The sequence below is a fragment of the Ovis canadensis genome, chromosome 3, assembly GCF_042477335.2.
Source record: "Ovis canadensis isolate MfBH-ARS-UI-01 breed Bighorn chromosome 3, ARS-UI_OviCan_v2, whole genome shotgun sequence".
Taxonomy (NCBI): Eukaryota; Metazoa; Chordata; class Mammalia; order Artiodactyla; family Bovidae; genus Ovis; species Ovis canadensis.
The window spans coordinates 24,635,293-24,655,289 of NC_091247.1; positions in this window are offsets into that span (position 1 = coordinate 24,635,293).

The window sequence follows — 19,997 nt, forward strand, 5'->3', positions numbered from 1 at the left end:
CATTCCTTTTCCTCTGCCCTCAACTAGGACTTACCATCTTCCCTCTAGGATGTTCACTTACAGTCATTTTGTAAATAATTTCCTTTTATCCACCAACTGTAACATCTGTTCACCCTGTACATGATCACCAAAGGGATCTCCCTAAAGCAAATGGGTCTTTATTAGCATACTTTTTTTTTTTAATATTTGACAGAGGTGAGGTCTTCTCCATCACTTTTTTTGCATTTGTTACAATATTGTTTCTGTTCTGTTGACTGAGAGGCATATAGAATCTCAGCTCCCCAAGGAGGGATCAAACCTGAACCTGCTGCACTGGAAGGTGAAGTCTTAACCACTGGACCACCACAGAAGTCCCTTTGCTACCATACTGAAGGTCTTTACTAACTCACTGTGTTGCCCGCAGCGTAGAGTCAAATCTCCCTAAGCTGGCATACAGAATCTCTGTGATGGGGTCCTTATTTCCCCAAATCTTCCGTAACTTCAAATCTTCTTCTGAGTAGTATGAAGTTTCCTGTGGTCATCAGACCCTTTTTCAGTTCACATGTTTGCTCATTCTGCGTACTCTGCCTGTGAGGTCCTGCTGATCTCTTCATATCACCACCTCCATTTACTGTCTAATGCACAGCCCAGCTTTCACCTCCAATGGATGTTGACCTCATGGTCACCCAAGCTCATGAACCCACTTCTACCCTTCCATATTCTGTAGGCATCTTACACAGCACACATCGTTTTGTACCCTAATGATCTGATTTCTCATCTTCCTCCTCTGGCAGATGATGGACCTTTGAGAGGAAGCATTACATCTTGTTCATTTTTGTTGTTCTAACATCTCAAGCCTGGCGTGGTGCAGTCCATGGGGTTGCAAAGAGTCAGACACAACTAAGTGACTGAACAACAGCAAAATGTCTCACTCAGTTATTGGCTCAGAGTAGACACTCAATAGAAGTCTGGTAAATTGAGCCAAGACTGAGTTGGCTCAGGGAAACAGGAACAGCTGGCAGTCTGGGGTAAAGATCCTTATCGTTTCAGACTCAACTATGTGTTTCAATGATCTTGCATAAGAAACCGATAAAAGAGTTTCACACATTTCTGCTCCCAGGAGGTTGGTGTTTGACAAAATAGCAGTGTGTGTGTGTGTGTGTGTGTGTGTGTGTGTGTGTGTGAGACTTCTTTGTCCAAGCCTCACCCCACCTAGAATGGGCTGAACTTTGCAAAATTTGCATTACATGCCTTAATGCCAGTCCTGGAGCCAGAAGCATATTCGTTAGGCTTGCATTACTCACCGGAGGAATGCTGAAAGGACAGGGTCCTCCGTTTCCCCCCAGGAATGGGTGGTAGGTTTGGAGTTTAACTTAATAAAATCAGCATATAATGAGCTGCTACTTTGAGCCAGGCAATGGGGAAGATCCTGGGGAGACAGGAGTGAGTCATCTTGGTCTCTGTCCATAGAAGTTCATGGTTTAGGTGCCAGGCTGGAAGATAGGGTAGATAATTATAATAGAGACATACTTCACTTTGTTGTGCTTTGTAAATATTGAGCTTTGGTTTTTTCATTTTTCTGTGTTTTTTTTTTTTTTTTTTTTTTACAAATTGAAGGTTTGTGGCCACCCTGCATAGGGCAAGTCTTTTTCCAAAGTACCTTTTTCCAAAGCACCTACTCACTTTGAGTCTCTATGTCACATTTTCATAATTCTCACAATATTTCAGGCTTTTTGAGCATGATTATATTTGTATGGTGACCTATGATCAGTGATCTTTGATGTTGCAACTACAAATGTGGTGGAAATAGCAAGAGAACCAGAATTAGAAGTAGAGCCTGGAGATGTGACTAAATCACTGCAATCCATAATACAACTTGAAATAGATGGGGAGTAGCTTCTTACAGATGAGCAATGAAAGTGACTTCTTGAGATGGAATCTGCTTCTGGAAAAGATGTTGTGAAACTGTTGAAATGACAACAAAAGATAAAGAATATATGTAAATGCCATTGACAAAGCAGAGACAGGGTTTGAGAGGATGCATTCCAATTTTAAAGGAAGTTCTTCTGTGGATAAAATGCCAGCAAAGAGCATTTCATGCTACAGAAAAATCATTCTTGAGAGGAAGAGTCAATCGAGGTAGCAAATTTCATTGTTTTCTTATTTTAAGAAACTGTCAGTTAAGACTCCATGCTTCCAAAGCAGGGGGTGTGGGTTTGATCTCTGGACAGGGGACATACCATGTGGAAAATCCCATATGCCGCATGACATGGCCAAAAAGAAAAGAAAGAATAGAAAGAAAGAAGCCACCCTTCAGCAACCACCACCCTGATCAGTCAGCAGCCATCAACACCAAGACAAGACCCTCCACCAGCAGGAAGATTAGGCTCAGATGATGGTTAACATTTTTCAGTAATAGAGTATTTCTAATTAAGGTATGTACATGGCTTTTTTTGGACATTATGCTGGGACACATTTAATAGACTATAGTATGGCATAAACATATCTTTTATATGTACTGAGAGGCCAAGAACTTCGTGTGACTTGCTTTGCTGCACTGTTTGCTGATTGCAGTGGTCTGGAACTAAATCTGAGGTCTGCCTATTTTGGTGTTGGTGTTATGATCAACACCAAGAGGCAACTGGAAGCCTCCAAGTCAGCCTCTGTTCTGGAGGAAGGGCTCCTACACTTATTTTCAAAGGGTTGCTAAGAAGCAGGCCATAGGCTGAGTGCCATGGCTATTCTGAGAGGCTATAGACAGTCCAGGCTGCCCCGTGAATGCGGAAAGAGGTGCATGCCTTCCAGTGGCTTCTGAGTTTCTTTAAGAGCCTGGTCACCAGGCCGGTCTCTGCAGCACATCATTGGTGACGCTGATCCAGGAATCACCCTTTGAGGCCTGCCTGGTGGATCATTGCTCTTAGAGCAAATGGAACCGTTTTGCAGATGCAGCTCGTAGAGTGGAATGATGATGGGTCCTGCCCCAGGCTTCCAGTGTTCACTGGAATGCGGCTATTCCAGTTCCCTGTTTGCCTTGCCTCCTGAAGGTGCCACCAGGGCACCCCCTGCCAGAAAATTGACATAGGCCTTGAAGAGCCTACTTCCTTCCCCAGGACTCTTCAGAGAAGAGTCAGAGTTCAAACTCCAGTCCGAGTTCTGGAGTTCTGGAAAGTTCCACTTCTTTCCTTGACTTGGCTACTCCTTCGCCCAGGACCTGCCAGGGTGTGAGCCATTTCTTCTCATGTGCAGAAAGGCTCTCACAGAGAAGATGATGGTCATGCCTCCAATCTCGTAGATGAAGATGTGAAGATTTGCTGAGGTGAAGGGGATACCATGAGGCTGGGTGGACAGGGCATGCCTTGAACCAGCCTTAGAGAGGTGACGGGGCATTGGGCAAGCTTAGAGGGGCAGGCGAGGGGTGTGACAAGCAGACAGGAAAGTGACACGGGCGTGGGCAGCAGGCACCTGTGGTGTGCTGGGGCCAGAGATGCGTTTTCCTGGTTGGAGCCCAAGTTTCCACAGTCTCCTGGCAGGAACAGGGCTCTTGGGCCTGCAGTAATACACACAGAACTTCAGGGCCTCATAAAATCACCTTTGTGGGCGCTCCCAGATGCACCCCTGAGAAACAGGTGTTTCCTCCACTTCCTCATGCCAAGAGGCAGGTTACCGTCTGGTCCCAACTTCTCTCCCTGCAGACACTTCCTTTGCTGGGCTCCATGACCGGATCTCATTGCTCACACAAGGCATCTCATTCTGTCTTCTGTGTCTTTAGATACCCTGTCCTTTCACCCTTCTTCCTTCCCATGGCCTGGTGAATCCTGTGTCACGTTCAGGGCCTAATCCAAGCTCCAATGCCTCCTGGAAGCCCATCTGGACTGTCAAATCTCTGAGACCTCCAGTACAATCAATGACCAAGTCCAAACAGCCTCTTCCATTTTGAACTGTGGTGTTGGAGAAGACTCTTGAGAGTCCCTTGGACTTCAAGGAGATCCAGCCAGTCCATCCTAAAGGAGATCAGTCCTGAGTGTTCATTGGAAGGACTGATGTTGAAGCTGAAATCCCAATCCTTTGGCCACCTGATGTGAAGAACTGACTCATTGGAAAAGACCCTGATGCTGGGAAAAATTGAAGGCAGGAGGAAAAGGGGATGACGGAAGATGAAATGGTTGGATGGCATCACCAACTCAATGGACATGAGTTCGGGTAAACTTAGGGAGTTGGTGATGGACAGGGAGGCCTGGCGTGCTGCAGTCCATGGGGTCACAAAGAGTCAGACACGACTGAGCAACTGAACTGAACTGAACTTGTAATAATGCTGTTGCTGCTAAGTCGCTTCAGTCGTGTCTGACTCTGTGCGACCCCATAGACGGCAGCCCACCAGGCTCCCTCGTCCCTGGGATTCTCCAGGCATGAACTCTGGAGTGGGTTGCCATTTCCTTCTCCAATGTATGAAAGGGAAAAGTGAAAGTGAAGTCGTTCAGTCATGTCTGACTCTTCGCAATCCCATAGACTGCAGCCTACCAGGCTCCTCCATCCATGGGATTTTCCAGGCAAGAGTACTGGAGTGGGGTGCCATTGCCTTCTCCGACTTGTAATAATAACACATACCAATTTATACATGGCATATAATTGATATAGAAACTGCTTTCTTCTCTTACAACTTCTCACCATTTTTATTTTCTAATTTTATTTATTTATTTTTGGCTGTGTTGGATCTTCATTGCTGCTCAGGCTTTCTCTAGTTGCGGCAAGAAGGGGCCACTCGCTAGTTGCAGTGTGTGGACTTCTCCCTGTGGCAGCTTCTCTTGTTGAGGAGCTTGAGTTATAGGGCGTGTGGACTCAGTAGCTGTGGTACACAGGATTTGTTGCCACGCAGTATGTGGAATCTTCCCAACCAGTCATCTAACCTCTGTCCCCTGCATTGGTATGTGGCTTCTTAACCACTGGACCACCAGGAAAGTTTCACTCTTGTTTTCTAAATGTGCACTCTCTGCTATCTTCATGCATAGAACACAAGGTCTAGATCTGTGGATGCTGCTATGAAGACCAGAAAAAAGAAGGAAAGCTGACTGCACCTCAGCTTGGTGGTGTGATATTATTGCAACTTGCTTTATGTTGACTGCAGGAAGTCATGGAATCAGTCCTTCCCTTGGTCTGATTGCTCCGATCTAGTGGGACCTCAGGAATGGAAGCTCCAGCTTATTCAAGCAACAGTGACTTCATGGAGTTTTGCTAGTACTTGAGAGTCCCGTTGACTGCAAGGAGATCCAACCAGTCCATTTTAAAGGAGATCAGCCCTGGGTGTTCTTTGGAAGGAATGATGCTAAAGCTGAAACTCCAGTACTTTGGCCACCTCATGCAAAGAGTTGACTCATTGGAAAAGACTCTAATGCTGGGAGGGATTGGGGGCAGGAGGAGAAGGGGACGACAGATGATGGGATGGCTGGATGGCATCACCGACTCGATGGATGTGAGTTTGAACTCTGGGAGTTGGTGATGGACAGGGAGGCCTGGCGTGCTGCGATTCATGGGGTTACAGAGAGTCCGACATGACTGAGCGACTGAACTGAACTGAACACAGGAAACCATTTGTGGCGTGTCCTCTTCTGTTTTCTGCTCCTAATTCTGATCACTGACACTTCAGTTAGACCTACAGCCTTTTGGGGGGCTGGAATGTCAGCCTGTCTCCCCCATGGGCCCCAGAATCCTGACTCGATGCACTCTCCATACACTGGTTGAAGTTCTCGTCATTGTTGCTGCAGAAGGGAGCTGAGAAGAATTATCAGTGATCCTCATCAGGAGAAGTGACTAAGATGTAGGGATGCATTGCAATTTGTATGTAAATACTTGTGGCTTAACGCTGACTTTGCCACAGGGAGGTATTGATGGAGCCTTAAAAATAATGACCCAGCTCATTAATGGTGAATTATAACATAGGTCCTAGAGAAGTCCTCAGGACCTTTTTCACTCAAAGCACAGATTAGAAATGAGCATGGTTGATTAGCCGAAGCTGAGCTGTCAGCTTTTGCTCTAGGTGTTAGAAAGATAGGGATAGACCTTCCATCTCCCATCTGTGACTTTGAGGCCTTGAGATCACTGGGCACAGGACTGTGACCCCAGACAGAGCACCAGTTTTTAGTTTAGAAGTAAAATAAATAGAGTGGAAAGAGTCCACGATTTGGAGCCAGAAAGACCCGTTTCTTAGACTAAGGTTGACCCTGGGCAGGTCACTTAACCTTTGTCATTTCAGTTTCCTCATCTGGAAAACTGAGATTAAAATGCCTACCACACAGGGTCAGGTGAAGATTAACACTGAGAGCTCTTGAAAATGCTCTTAGCAAACAGCAGGTGAGTCCACACTCCAAAGTCATCATCATCACCAACACATACATGGTACCATCTTAAGGATTTTATGGGTCCCTCAAATATTTGTAAAGACAGACTCTGGATCTAAATACATGACTAGCTGTCTCTCCTTAGAACTAGATAGTTGATGGCTTAGTTGCAGGATGTTAAAGAGCTGCTAGAGTCCAACATGGAGAAGACGCAAAGTCAGGCCCACATTTTTCAGCAAGTTTCTCGTACTGGGCCAGCCCACACTGAGCTCTCCTTGGCTCCATTTTTTTGCCTGTTGATGCTGCTTCTGTGTTTTCAAGCAAGACCACAGTCATTTCATTAATCTGGATGTGATGTTAGAAGACCACCTTGGTTCTAGAGAATTCTTCTTGGGTGAGTCACTGAAGCTCTCTTAGCCCCAATATCTGCATATGAAAAATTGGCACAACAATACTTAGCTTTCTTGTGAGAAACAAAAGTGATCAGAGGTTTATTGCAAAAGCCCAGCTTATGGGTAGAGTAATTCTTTTTGAAATGACTTAGAATGATTCTCAAAGCCTTTCCCTGAAAGTCTGCCCTAGCTCTACAGCCTTCTCTCTCTCTTATCCAACGTTCCAGACAAATGGCACTACCCCATTTTCTTCTAGACATCTCTAGTGTGTTTCAGACTGCTCTTCTGTGATGTCAGTCCTCTTTGTACCATGGGCTTTCCCATTTGACTAGACTTCACCTGAACTTGGAACCAGCTCAATCCATCCCTTGTGTACAAGGTCACCTTTATCCATCACCAGAGACCTCTCTCTGTGGATGCCACCAAGCATTTCTCATCCAGCAATGAAGTCGGGATGGAACAGGATGTTAAGAAGAGAAGCCCTATGGTGCTTAAGAGGTGATAGATAATAAGAACCTCTCATTAAGTACTGACTATGTAGTTACATAGATAGTAATAGGTGCTTTATAAATATTTACCTAGACTGTGAAAATCCCCATTTGCCGAAGAGGAAGCAGAAGCTTAAAGTCAGAGTAACTCCCCTGTTTGTAGACAGTGGAAGGGTGGAGTCAGGCTTGGAATCCAGGCTCGCCTGGCTCCCTAGATCTTACTGTTTGTTCAATTGCATGAAGTGAGACAGAGTTGGCTGAGTGCGTTACAAAACGGCATCTTCAAACTCGACAGAAGGATGGTCTTCCTAACTTGAGAGCTGCTCACCACGGAGTGAATGTAACCTTTTAGGATGGAGAGTTGCCCGACACGGGCATGCACAGGCAGGCATTGAAATCGACTGGCCAGAGTTGCTGTAGAGGAGATTCAGGTCTCCTTCAAGCAAAGGTGAATGAAATCAAAAGAAAAACTTTCTTCTCTCCTCTGGCTCTGACTGCTTACAGAGTCGTACTCTCTCTCTGACTGATGCCAGTAGCCAGCTAGCCAGGTAGCTGAGAACGGCTTCTGCCTTGTGTTTTCACAATAAACTCTGAAACTGATGGACAGGCCCCTGATGTGGGTATGTTCCCAGCTATGTTGCCAACATAATATCAGAAAAAGCTGCTGCTAAACCAATAGCCCTGGAGCCCCCTGCACCCAAGCCTCGAACACCCACCTGAGTGGGAGCAGGGGCCCCTTGCTTGCCTGAGTGCTCCACCACTGGAAGGGTCCCCATGAGACAGCCCCACTGGGGGAGGCTTCGCAGGGGCCGGATTGCTCGACAAACACCGCACATATTGAAACACTCTGGTGGTTTCCCGGTGTCCGTACCGCAACCCCCTCCCCACCCGTCAGAGCCTGACCTGGGTGACCTCCAACATCTTATTAAAGCCCCCAGAGCCCTGCGTCTACTGCGAGGGAGAGAAGGAAGCAACTCCTGGATCCATTCTCTCTCCTAATTCATTCAAGTGAGCTGGGCTGAGTGGGGGTCTGGGCCTTTGATGTTAAAGGCCCCTAATTGGAAGGAAGTGAAGTGTTAGCCTGTCAGGCTTTCAGCCTCTCATCAAATACTTTAAGAGGTATCCGCACAGCGCGGTTCTCACACTGGTGCTGAGAAAGCCCGGAGTGAACTGCTTTTTGTTAAGATGTTTAAACTTTGCATCTGTCTAACATAAAGTTCCATACAGATGTCACACAGCTCCTGGTGGTGGTAGACACCCTTCCCTTCGGCATCACACTTCCTCCCACCACCCTCACCCTCCTGCCTCTGCTCTAGGGGGGCAGGGGACTCTGTTGCTGGGCCTGCAGAGTTCGCCCACCCGCCCGCCCGCCCCGAGGAGCCCACAGAGAGGAAGGTGGCGGCAGGAGCTAATTACCGACCCCAGACGCAGGCCGGGAGCTCCTGGTTGGGGCCTCCCTCGAGGAGCCCCTTTGATCTCCCAGTTCGGAATTGTGTCACTCCCCAGGAATGCTGTTCCCCCACCCCCCTCGCTCTGAATCCCAGCGCCTTCGCCTTCGAGTCAGAAGAGACTTCGAGACTTCAAGTAACCCTTTAGTCTCACCTTCTCATGTGAAAGCCGGAGACCAAGCCCAAAGAAAGGAAGAGGGACCGGCCTAGGGTCCATTTCAGGGAGCTCCTGGCAAAGTCAGCTCATGACCCAGGGCTTTGTGCCCCCGAGGACAGTAGGATGCGACCTAGACCTCTGTGTTCCTCTTCCAGACAAGAAGGCCCTGTGACAACGTGGAGAGGTGGGATGGGGCGGGAGGTGGGAGGGAGGTTCAAGAGGGAGGGGACATATGTATACTGATGGCTGATTCATGTGGATTTATGGCAGAAACCAACACAATATTGTAAAGCAATTATCCTTCCATTAAAAATATATATAATTTAAAGAAGGCAATGATTAGAAAGAATGAAATAATGCCGTTTGCTGCAACAGGGATGGACTCAGAGAGTGTCATACTGAGTGAAGTAAGTCAGACAGAGAAGAAGTATCATATGACATCCCTTCTATGTGGAATCTAAAAAGAAATGATACAAATGAACTTCCAAAACAGAAACAGACTCACACACTTAAAGAGAACTATCTTATGGCTGCAGTGGGGAAGCATAGGGGGAAGGGATAGTTAGGGAGTTTGGGATGGACTTGTACACATTGCTCTATTTAAAATGGGTAACTAACAAGGACTTATTGAGTAGCACATGGAACTCTTTTCAATATTATGTGGCAGCCTGGAGGGGAGAGGAGTTTGGGGGAGAATGGATCCATGTATATGTATGGTTGAGTCCCTTTGCTGTTCACCCGAAACTATCACAACAGTGTTCATTGGCTATGCCCAACACAAAATAAAAAGTTGTTTTTTTAGAAAAAGAGAGAAGGCAATGAATAGCACAGTTGAATTTGAAAAACTAAATTGATTTATAACAGAGTAACTATACCTGGAGTTCAGATGAAGCCATTCCAGTAGGCAGACTCCAGGGGGGAGCCTGGGGGCAAAAAGGAGGCAGGGCTTTCATGCCCTTAATTGTGAGCCTACCTGGCCTGCTCAGAGAGCCCCCAGCCCCGGTGGCTACAGAGAAGGCGAGAGAGTGCTGTCTGCAGAGAGAGAGTTTGTGATCAGGAATGGGCCACATGGGGAGGTTGAGGGGGTTACTGCAGATTGGATACATGGGGCTCAGAAGCACGGGGCGTTCCTCGGTCTGGCGATTCGAAGCTGTTTGGTTTCTCCAGGATGAGTAAGGTGGAGGGCGGGGGCCATGAGGGGGCTTCCCCCATCTGGCAGGCACTGACCTCCCAGGGCTTTGCAGGCCCCACAGACCAGCATCCCCTGAACCAGGGTGCCAGCCCCAGGATGCACATGCAAGCGGAGGGGTGGCCACATCAACTGTGGACTGACCACGGGTAATCTTGCGTGTTAGTTTTCCTGTGAGTTTCTAACATTCTTTGTGGTTGATAGGGAGAACAGCAAAATTCCTGCCTCCTAGTGCTCTTGGGGGCCCCTATAAGGGCCATTGTTATGTGGAAGAAAGTATTGAATACCTAACAAATACCAAAAAGTGTCCATTCCCAAGCCTTTTTTAACTCTTTCTGCTCAGTCCCTCAGTCGCGTCCAACTCTTTGTGACTCCATGGACCATATAGCTCACCAGGCTCCTCTGTCCATGGAATTTTTCAGGCGTGAATGCTGAAGTGGGTTGCCATCTCCTACTCCAGGGGATCTTCCCTACTGCAGAACTGAACCTGCATCTCTTGTATCTCCTGAATTGGCAAGTGGATTCTTTGTCACTAGTGCCGTCTACCAAATACTGTGTATTGGTGAGACCCTGATCAAAAATCTAGTCCATTTTTTCTCTGGTGTGTTTTTATATCTTTAATGTCTCCATCACAGAGAAAGGGAAGAGTTGCTATTCTTTGCTTTAATAGTGGGACTTTGGGTATTTGGTCTCCAAGAGAAATAGTCCTGCATGTGTGACTATGGCATGGAGGGGTCTCTGAAGAAATAAAGAATTTATCTTGAGGAAAAAAAAAGAAGAGTGGGAATCCAAGTGGAAAAGCAGGGTTGTTATCTCCAGCAGGGACCTTCTGATGGATGCTGTGCTTGCCTGCCTGCCTCCGCCTGCCTAAAGGTGGTTTCCTTTTCTGATGCCATCCCTGCTCCCCTTCATTAGGTGGGCCACTCACTGGTCTTGGGGCACAGGTAGTCAGTCATGCATCTGACCCCATTCCAGGCACAGGCAGCATAATGAGCCGACTCTAAAATAGGCTGAGCTCAGTGTCAACTCACACCAGGAAAGCCCTCAAATCAACCCACTTTGGAAAAACTCAGGAATTGAGAGCTGAATTCTGCAGCATTTGTTTCTGAAACCTCAACAGACTAAGGGCTTGAGAAGCAGCCAGAGAAAGTCTAGTGTCCCCAGGCAGGCAGCATGGGGGCTGTTGACCAGGGAGCAAGTCCCATATCATCCAAGAGATCGTTCCATCTGATCCGTGTTCAGCTTTGATAATTCCATGTCACTCCCATAAAGCAATTCCCTGAATGAAACTCTGATTAGTGAGGCTTGTCTGGACATAGACAGGCTTGGAGCTGGCTTAGCACAGAGGCCAGAATCTTAACTGTGGACTCCAGGCCCAGGCTAGCGTCCTTAAAGACCAAATGTGAGTATTTTAGTTTCTTAAACCCTTTGAGCATTTAGAAAATGATGCTATTAGACCAGATTAGCTTTAAGATCTATTCCAGAGTGAATGTTTCATGATATTCTCTGAGTACCAGAACACATGGAATAGTTTAATTATCATTACTAAACATAATAGCCCCCAGGTTGCCAAGTATTTGAATAAAAACAGCAAGAAAAGGCTTCATCGCCAGAGCCTTGTTTATAAAGTTCCATGTCATTTTCAGATTATTTGGTTTCATCTGAATAGTCTATGTCAGTACACCCTAACCTCTCTGCTTGTTCCTTGTATTGATCTGGCCAAGTTGGCCTAACCATCATTTTTCCCAGATAAGGAAATCAAGGCGGGGGAAGAAAGCAATCAGTTCCCAGTGTCACAGCTGGATCCTGCAGGACTGGGCACCACAGTCTGGGCCACTGTACCATGCTCATGGACCCATTCTCCAGCCCCCCATGCCTCGACTAAAGCCAGGAGGGTGTTTGCCGTTTCACCCATATTGGACTGAAGTCTTCACTTTTCATTCAGCTGTTTGCATGGTATCAACAAAGCTATGAGGTACTTTTTTCTTCAAGGTGGCACAGGGTAGCTTGAAGGGTTGGATCCTTGGAGTTCTGATTCCATGGCAATACTTTAATCACGTGGAATCAATTCAGCAGCAGCTTCTGTGATTTTAATCAAGTAACATTTTTGTGCTAAGGCAAAACCAAACACAATTTAAAAGTGAAAAAGAGCCACTTCCAATCAACCTTACTCCCCTCTGAAGCACATTAGCTGGGAATCTTCTTGGGCCCTCCTCTAATTGTCTAATTAATGCAATATTAAACTGACACCAAGCAAATGGGAGCCGAGTTGTGTGCTAACAGTTTGGGCAAGCTGAGAAGAACGTAATTTCTGCAAGGAAGCCAGATGGGAGGGGAACACAGGAAAGGATGCCTGGGTGTTAATTTGCAGTTTGATGGACTCTGTTTGTAAAAATAAACACTTTTGCAGGAGTCTAAGGAAAGCACATATCATCCGTTTCATATCGCACAATGCCTACTTGTAGACACCGAAAACGTGCTCATAAGAGTCACGTCTAATTAAAGCAGAGAAGTTCGCCTCCTTATAAGTTCATTGCAATGGCTGTTACAGGCAAAGAGATTTGAGCTGAATGAAGAGATGGATGCCCCGATGTGCTGAGTGTAGATACTGCAAGCTCCTTGTTCTAGGAGTGGCTGGAGGTCCAGGTGATGGACCCGTGAGCCAGTTTATCATGTTTGCAGATGCAACCTGCCCGCTGAAGACATCATCCAGGGAGGGAATGTTGTTCTGGCAGGATGGGTACATAGCACTGCAAGTGCCCAGCCCTACTGAAGGCAGACCCCCTTCAAGAAGGAACCCGTTGCCCTAGCCATTGGGGTTGAGGCCAACAGACACAACAGGTTCAGGTGCTGCCTCCTGTAAGACCACACATTCTGGGGGCACCTTGTATCAGGTCATTGGTCAGGCAAGAGAAGCACGGAATTCTAGCTGTGTCCCCTCCCAAGTGGGACCTCTGAGGGACATCCTCTCTCCAGAGATACCCTACAGGATGGTGGAGGCTTTGCTCAGCTTTCATCACAACTTCAACTTCTCTCCCTCTGCCCAATCCTGCAGTCTCTCTTTCCCTTCATGGGCATCCATCCCCATAGACATTTTGCCAAACTTCCTTTTAGCATCCGCTTCTGGGGCACCCAGCCTGGGACACTCTATTTCCTCATGTTTTTGCTCTGTTTTCTGTGGAGATTAGCAACAGTTAGCAAAAATGATCCTGTATAATAAAGGTGTCCTTGTGTTGAATTTCAGGGATGTTGGTGACAGTGGGGAATATTTTGTTCTGCTTAGAGTCCAGGGAACCTGAAGGCTTGGGCTGGGGACCTGAATGGGTGACCTTAGCTCCCCTTCAGCAGGAAGAACAACGGTTTTGTGTGGCTGCATCTCTGTTCAGATCAGACTGGGTGGGCAGGAGCCTTAGCCCTCAGGGGTTACGCAGAAGCCTCTGGAGGCACAAGAGGATTAATTTAGACAGCCCAGATGATCATTTCTCAGTGTATTCAGTTAAACCCAAAGGCCCATCCATGGCTGAAAAGTAGCCTGGGTATTTGTGTTTTCAGAGACAGACAGACAAATTCTGCTTCCCCTCAGATGGCATTGGATCCCCAAGATGGAATTGAGCCTGAAGACCCAATGGCAGACTGTTGAAGTAGATGTGGACAGAGACTGTGGGGCCATATCACACAAGCATCACTAGGCAGATTGATACGTGACAGTGGTACTGTACTAGAGAAAGAACTGCTGCCCAACACAAATGGTGTGGGCAGACCAGCCACTAAACTGACCCTCTGTAAGCCCACAAGAGTCCCAGGGAACTGTCCTCAGGACTCTGGTAAGGATGTACGATTCAGCCATCCGCAAGGGATTAAATCCATCACACCCAGACATTTCACCAGGGCAGGCTCAGGCTGTCTCTAGAACATGAGAAGGAAATGCTGTGGCTCAATATTTACATGAAGCTAATTGTTATTTTGGTTTTATTTGTGGCTTAGAAACATAGCTCATAATGAAGGCTGAAGTGTCTCAGCTACCACTCATGTGGTGGGGCTTCAGACCCGGGGCAGAGGAAGCCCGTTAACTCAAAACTTGGCAAAACAGGAATTATTAGAAAACATACTGGCATCTAGTGATTAGAGGAGAGTGGACCCTAAATTGAAACCAGGAGACAAAACCACTGTGGACTTTTTCTGCAAACCACAGGGTAGGATGCAATTTCAACCGAACTGAAATGAGCAAGACTTAAGAATGGAGGAAGATTAAAGATAACTCATTTAGGGACGTTCCAATGGCCCTGATTTGATACTTGATGGTCCATTAGAATCCTTGGAAAGTATAAAAGGAGAAATGCATTGTTGCCAATTTCCACAGGGTCATCAGGCAGACACCTTCTGGCCTGCCTTCCTGGTGGCCATTCTGTGCGGATCTCCGTCTTCTCAAAGATCCTCCTTAGAATCATAGAACACTAGAAAGAGATGAGATTTCAAGATGCCACAGGTGAGGAAACTGAAATCTAAATGGGGTGGGACTTACCTGAGCCCACACACAGTGACTCCCTGGTACCATGTGGGGAGCAGGCATTCTGTCTTCTAACTCATATTCTTCCTGCAGAGCTAAGTTGACTTGACATACTTAGGCTTATAATTTTTCAGAAGCCACACAAAGAAAATCCTGCTACATCCCTAACGCCCTCTGGAGTCACAACACATCATTCAAAAGCTTGAGCTTTATTGAGCTCATGAAATGTATCTGAGATCTATTGCACACTTTCTACCCTTGGAGACCACCCCAAGCCTCCTCTGAGAAAGAGCTCCAGTAAGGACATTTGTAGACTGTGACTTAAGTCTGGTTGGTTATTTGGGGAAAGCACAAGAGGAAGGAAGAAGACAGACTTCTTGTGTCTGCTCTAAGGCAAAGAGGGTGGGTGGAGTGGAATAGGAGATCAGTGACAGCTTAACCTGTGCTCCAGTCTGCTTTCCCAGTCTCTTCCAGACAACTCTGGTCTCCCCCTGTCATGGAGCTACACAGAGGCTGGAGTAGCAATAGGAGTTGATCATCACTCCAGGACTACTCACAACAGACACTAGACAGACACAAGCACTAGAGAGGCTGTGGTCAACAGGCTCAAAGGAATTAGTGTGTAGGGACTGACTGTGATGAGCAAGAGGCAGTTTGTGGGGTAGTTCTCTTCATTATTCCTGCTTCCAGTAGTCAACAGTTGTTTTACAAATATGAAATTCCTCCTAATAGTAAGTATTCACACAAATCCCTAGGTCCTCCTCAGTCTTTTCCTTTAGAGATCGCACAAAGGCACAACCTCTGAATGACAGTTCTCTACAGTGCCGCAGACCACCAGTCTCATTCATTGTTAAGATGCAGAGAGTTTTAACGTGATGTCAAATGCAGAAATAGTTCTTGCCTCCTGACTCTGTTGCACTCGCACTTGACCTGTATGTACTGTATTAGTTGGTAGTTTAAATGCTTCTTTCTATGTAAGTATGGTTAGGCTAGGAGGTAAGCTGATTAGAATGTTGTGCAAGCACACGTGCTAAGTCCATTCAGTTGTGTCTGACTCTTTGTGACCTTATGGACTGTAGCTTGCCAGGCTCCTTTGTCCCTGGGACTCTCCAGGCAAGAATACTGGAGTGGGTTGCCATGCCATCCTCCAGGGGATCTTCCTGACCCAAGGATTGAACCTGCAACTCCTGCGGCTCCTGCACTGTAGGCAAATCCTATACCACTGAGCCACTGGGAAGCCCTGATGAGAATATTAAAAGTTCATCAAAGGTGAAATGTACAAGATGGTGGTGACACTCAGGCTGTCCATTTGAACTTAAGAATGGGGCATGAAGAGATGGATTGGCAGCTGTGTTTGTGTACAAGGAAGGCAAGGCTCATCAACTTGGGGCTGTCCTTACAGTGACCCTGTTGAGTTCCTGCTATTTAGTAACATAAATTCCTTATCCTGGTTCTTTTTTTAGAAATATCCTGGCTACTTTGAGCCTTTAGCTCTATCATATGTATCAGTTTCCTATAATTCACTTAAAAACATCTCAGTTGGGATTTTGATTGACTATATGAATTGACTGGGGTAAATTGATAATATTAAAGTTACCTATGCATGATTATATTCATTCATTTATATGTTTCTTTTATAATATTATCTCTTCTTAAATGTTTACAATTTTATTTATAGGTGGCTTGAACTTCTTTTGACAGTTGCAGCTTACATAGTGTCTTCTCTTTGTTTTCAGTATGTTTCAATTTATATCTACAATAGCAGTTTAAATTTTTGTATAGATCTTGTGTGCAGTCACCTTGCCAAACTCTCTTACTGCTTTTAATCATTTATTGATATATGACAGTTTTATTCAAAACTTTCTAAATTTTCCTGCTGCTGCTGTTGCTGCTAAGTTACTTCAGTCATGTCCGACTCTGTGTGACCCCATAAATGGCAGCCCACCAAGCTCCCCCATCCCTGGGATTCTCCAGGCAAGAACACTGGAGTGGGTTGCCATTTCCTTCTCCAATGCATGAAAGTGAAAACTGAAAGGGAAGTCACTCAGTCGCGTCCGACTTTTTGCAACCCCATGGACTGCAGCCTACCAGGCTCCTCTGTCCATGGGATTTTCCAGGCAAGAGTGCTGGAGTGGGTTGCCATTGCCTTCTCTGAAATTTCCCTAAATCTATTCTTTTTTTTTTTTTTCTGATCTCATTGCCCTGGCTGCACTCGTCAGTTCAAGGTTGCCTAAATGTGAGGAGAGAATAAATTTTTCTCTCATTCTTAACTTTAAAGAGAATGCTTCTAACAGTTTCCTATTCCTATAGAAAGGTGCCTGTATTAAATTCTTAATAGACTTAATTTACTGAGCAAAGGAAATTTACCTCTATTTCCTAATTTAGTAAAAGTCTTATCACAAATGGGTGCTGAATGTTATCAAATGTTTTTCTGCGTCTATCAAAATGGTCATATATAGCTAACCTCTTTTGTTCAGTTTTAATCAGTGAATGGGATGGATTATATTCTGAAATGTTCTAATATTAAACCATCCTTGTATGCTTGGGAAAAACTCAACTTGGGTGCATATAATAATTATATTTGCTAATACTTTGTTTAGTAGTTTTGATTGTATGCTAATGAATGACATGGTCCAGTAATCCTGCCTTATGCTAATGTTGGCATTAGGGTTATACTGGTTTTATAGAATAAATAGGGTTATTTGAGGCATAGTCTCTCCTTTTCTGCTATCTAAAAAGAAAATAACATATTCCTCGAAAGTTAGATAGTACTTGCCTAGCATTGGAGAAGGAAATGGCATCCCACTCCAGCGTTCTTGCCTGGAGAATCCCAGGGATGGGGGAGCCTGGTAGGCTGCCGTCTATGGGGTCGCAGAGAGTCGGACATGACTGAAGTGACTTAGCAGCAGCAGCAGCAGCAGACTAAGATCATGGCATCTAGTCCCATCACTTCATGGTGAATAGATGGGGAAACAATGGAAACAGTGACAGACTTTATTTTCTTGGGCTCTAAAATCCCTGTAGATGGTGACTGTAGCCATGAAATTAAAAAACTCTTGCTCCATGGAAGAAAAGCTATGACCAACCTAGACAGCATGTTAAAAAGAAGAGACATTACTTTGCCAACAAACATCTGACTAATCAAAGCTATGGTTTTTCTAGTAGTCATGTATGGATGTGAGAGTTGGACCATAAAGAAAGCTGAGCACTGAAGAATTGATGCGTTTGAACTGTGGCATTGGAGAAGACTTTTGAGATTCCCTTGGGCTGCAAGGAGATCAAACCAGTCAATCTAAAGAAAATCAGTCCTGAATATTCATTGGAAGGACTGATGTTGAAGCTGAAGCTCCAATACTTTGGCCCCCAGATGTGAAGAACTGACTCCTTGGAAAAGACCCTGATGTTGGGAAAGATTGAGGGCAGGAAGAGACAGGAATGACAGATGATGAGATGGTTGGATGACATCACCAACTCAACGGACATGAGTCTGAGCAAGCTCTGGGAGTTGGTGATGGACAGGGACGCCTGGAGAGCTGCAGTACATGGCATTGCAAAGAGTCAGACACGGCTGAACAACTGAACTAAACTGAACTGAGAAAATCATCTGGCCTGATGTTTTCTTTCTGGGTCAGTTTTAATTGCTGTATCAATTAATAAGACTGTTCAATTTTTTAAATTTAGTTCTAATATTTTTCTAAGTATAGTATTTATTCACTTCACCTATGTTTTCAAAGTTACCAACAAATATTGTTATATTATTTTCCTATCTTTTCTAAGTCATCTGTGTTTATGGCCCAAATTTTCTCACACTTTTCATTTATTATTTAATTTTTGCCTTCTCTTGTTCAATCTTGTCAGAAGTTTGATTTTTTGTTTTTGTCCCAACTTTTGACTTTATTAATCTTTTATGCTATATCTTTGTATTTTATTTTGTTGATTTCTGCTTTTAATTTTATTACTTCCTCCTGCTTTCTATGGTTTTATTTTGTTGGTCTCATTTCTTAAGATAGACGCTTCTTAATTTTGAGGTTTCTTTTTACATGTATGTAATTAATGACTTGTATTAGAAAATATGTTACTACATATCACACAAGTATTGACATACTTTGTTTTCCTTGAGTTATAAATATTTAAAATATTAATTATAACTTCTTCTTTAACATGTAAGCTTTTTAGCATCCATATTAAAGTTTCCAAATGAAATGTTGAAACATTTAAAAACTTAGAATAAAATTATTTTGTGATAAATGGTAATAGCCTGTATAATTTTTTTTTTGAAATTTAATTTTTCAAGGCTTCCTTTTTCCTTAAGTGGAATTGAAAGTTGCTCAGTCGTGTCTGATTCTTCGTGACCTCATGGACTATACAGTCCGTGGAATTCTCTAGACTAGAATACAGGAGTGTGGGTAGCCTTTCCTTTCTCCAGGGGATCTTCCCAACCCAGAGATTGAACCTAGGTCTCCCGCATTGCAGGCGGATTCTTTACCTGCTGAGCCACAAAGGAAGCCTTAATACCCAGTCAATTTTTTCTAAATGATCTATGCATAGTTTAAAAAAGTGTCTCTTTTCTAATTATTGGAGGAATTCTGTACTTGTTCATTGGTCAAGATTATTAACTAAGTTTTTCATATCTTTTATAACCCTTCTAATTATTTTCTACTTGTAATATCAGTAACCAGAAGGGATGTGCTGATATCTTCAAATAGGATGGAGGATTTTTCTACTTATCTTGATATATTTTGCTCCACATATGTTGTGGCTTAAAGTTTAAAAACAACTGAAGTTGCTATGATTTCTAAACTTACATTTTATCATGTGAACCTCTCTATTTTACCTTATTAATAAAGCTAACAAAGCTTTCTCTTACTTAATATTTGTCATATTCTCCCCATCATTTTACTTTCAACCTTGTATTGTGTCTTTTGTAAATAGCATATACATTGAGTAACAAAATCTAATCTAATTTTGTCTTTTCCATGATGAATTTCATCCATTTATGTCACCCTGCTTATTTAACTTCTATGCAGAGTACATCCTGAGAAATGCTGGGCTGGAAGAAGCACAAGCTGGAATCAAGATTGCTGAGAGAAATATCAATAACCTCAGATATGCAGATGACACCACCCTTATGGCAGAAAGTGAAGAGGAACTAAAAAGCCTCTTATGAAAGTGAAAGAGGAGAGTGAAAAAGTTGGCTTAAAGCTCAACATTCAGAAAATGAAGATCATGGCATCTGGTCCCATCACTTCATGGGAAATAGATGGGGAAGCAGTGGAAACAGTGTCAGACTTTATTTTTTAGGGCTCCAAAATCACTGCAGATGGTGACTGCAGCCATAAAATTAAAAGACGCTTACTCCTTGGAAGGAAAGTTATGACCAACCTAGATAGCATATTGAAAAGCAGAGACATTACTTTGCCAGCAAAGGTCTGTCTAGTCAAGGCTATGTTTTTTCCAGTGGTCGTGTATGGATGTGAAAGTTGGACAGTGAAGAACGCTGAGCGC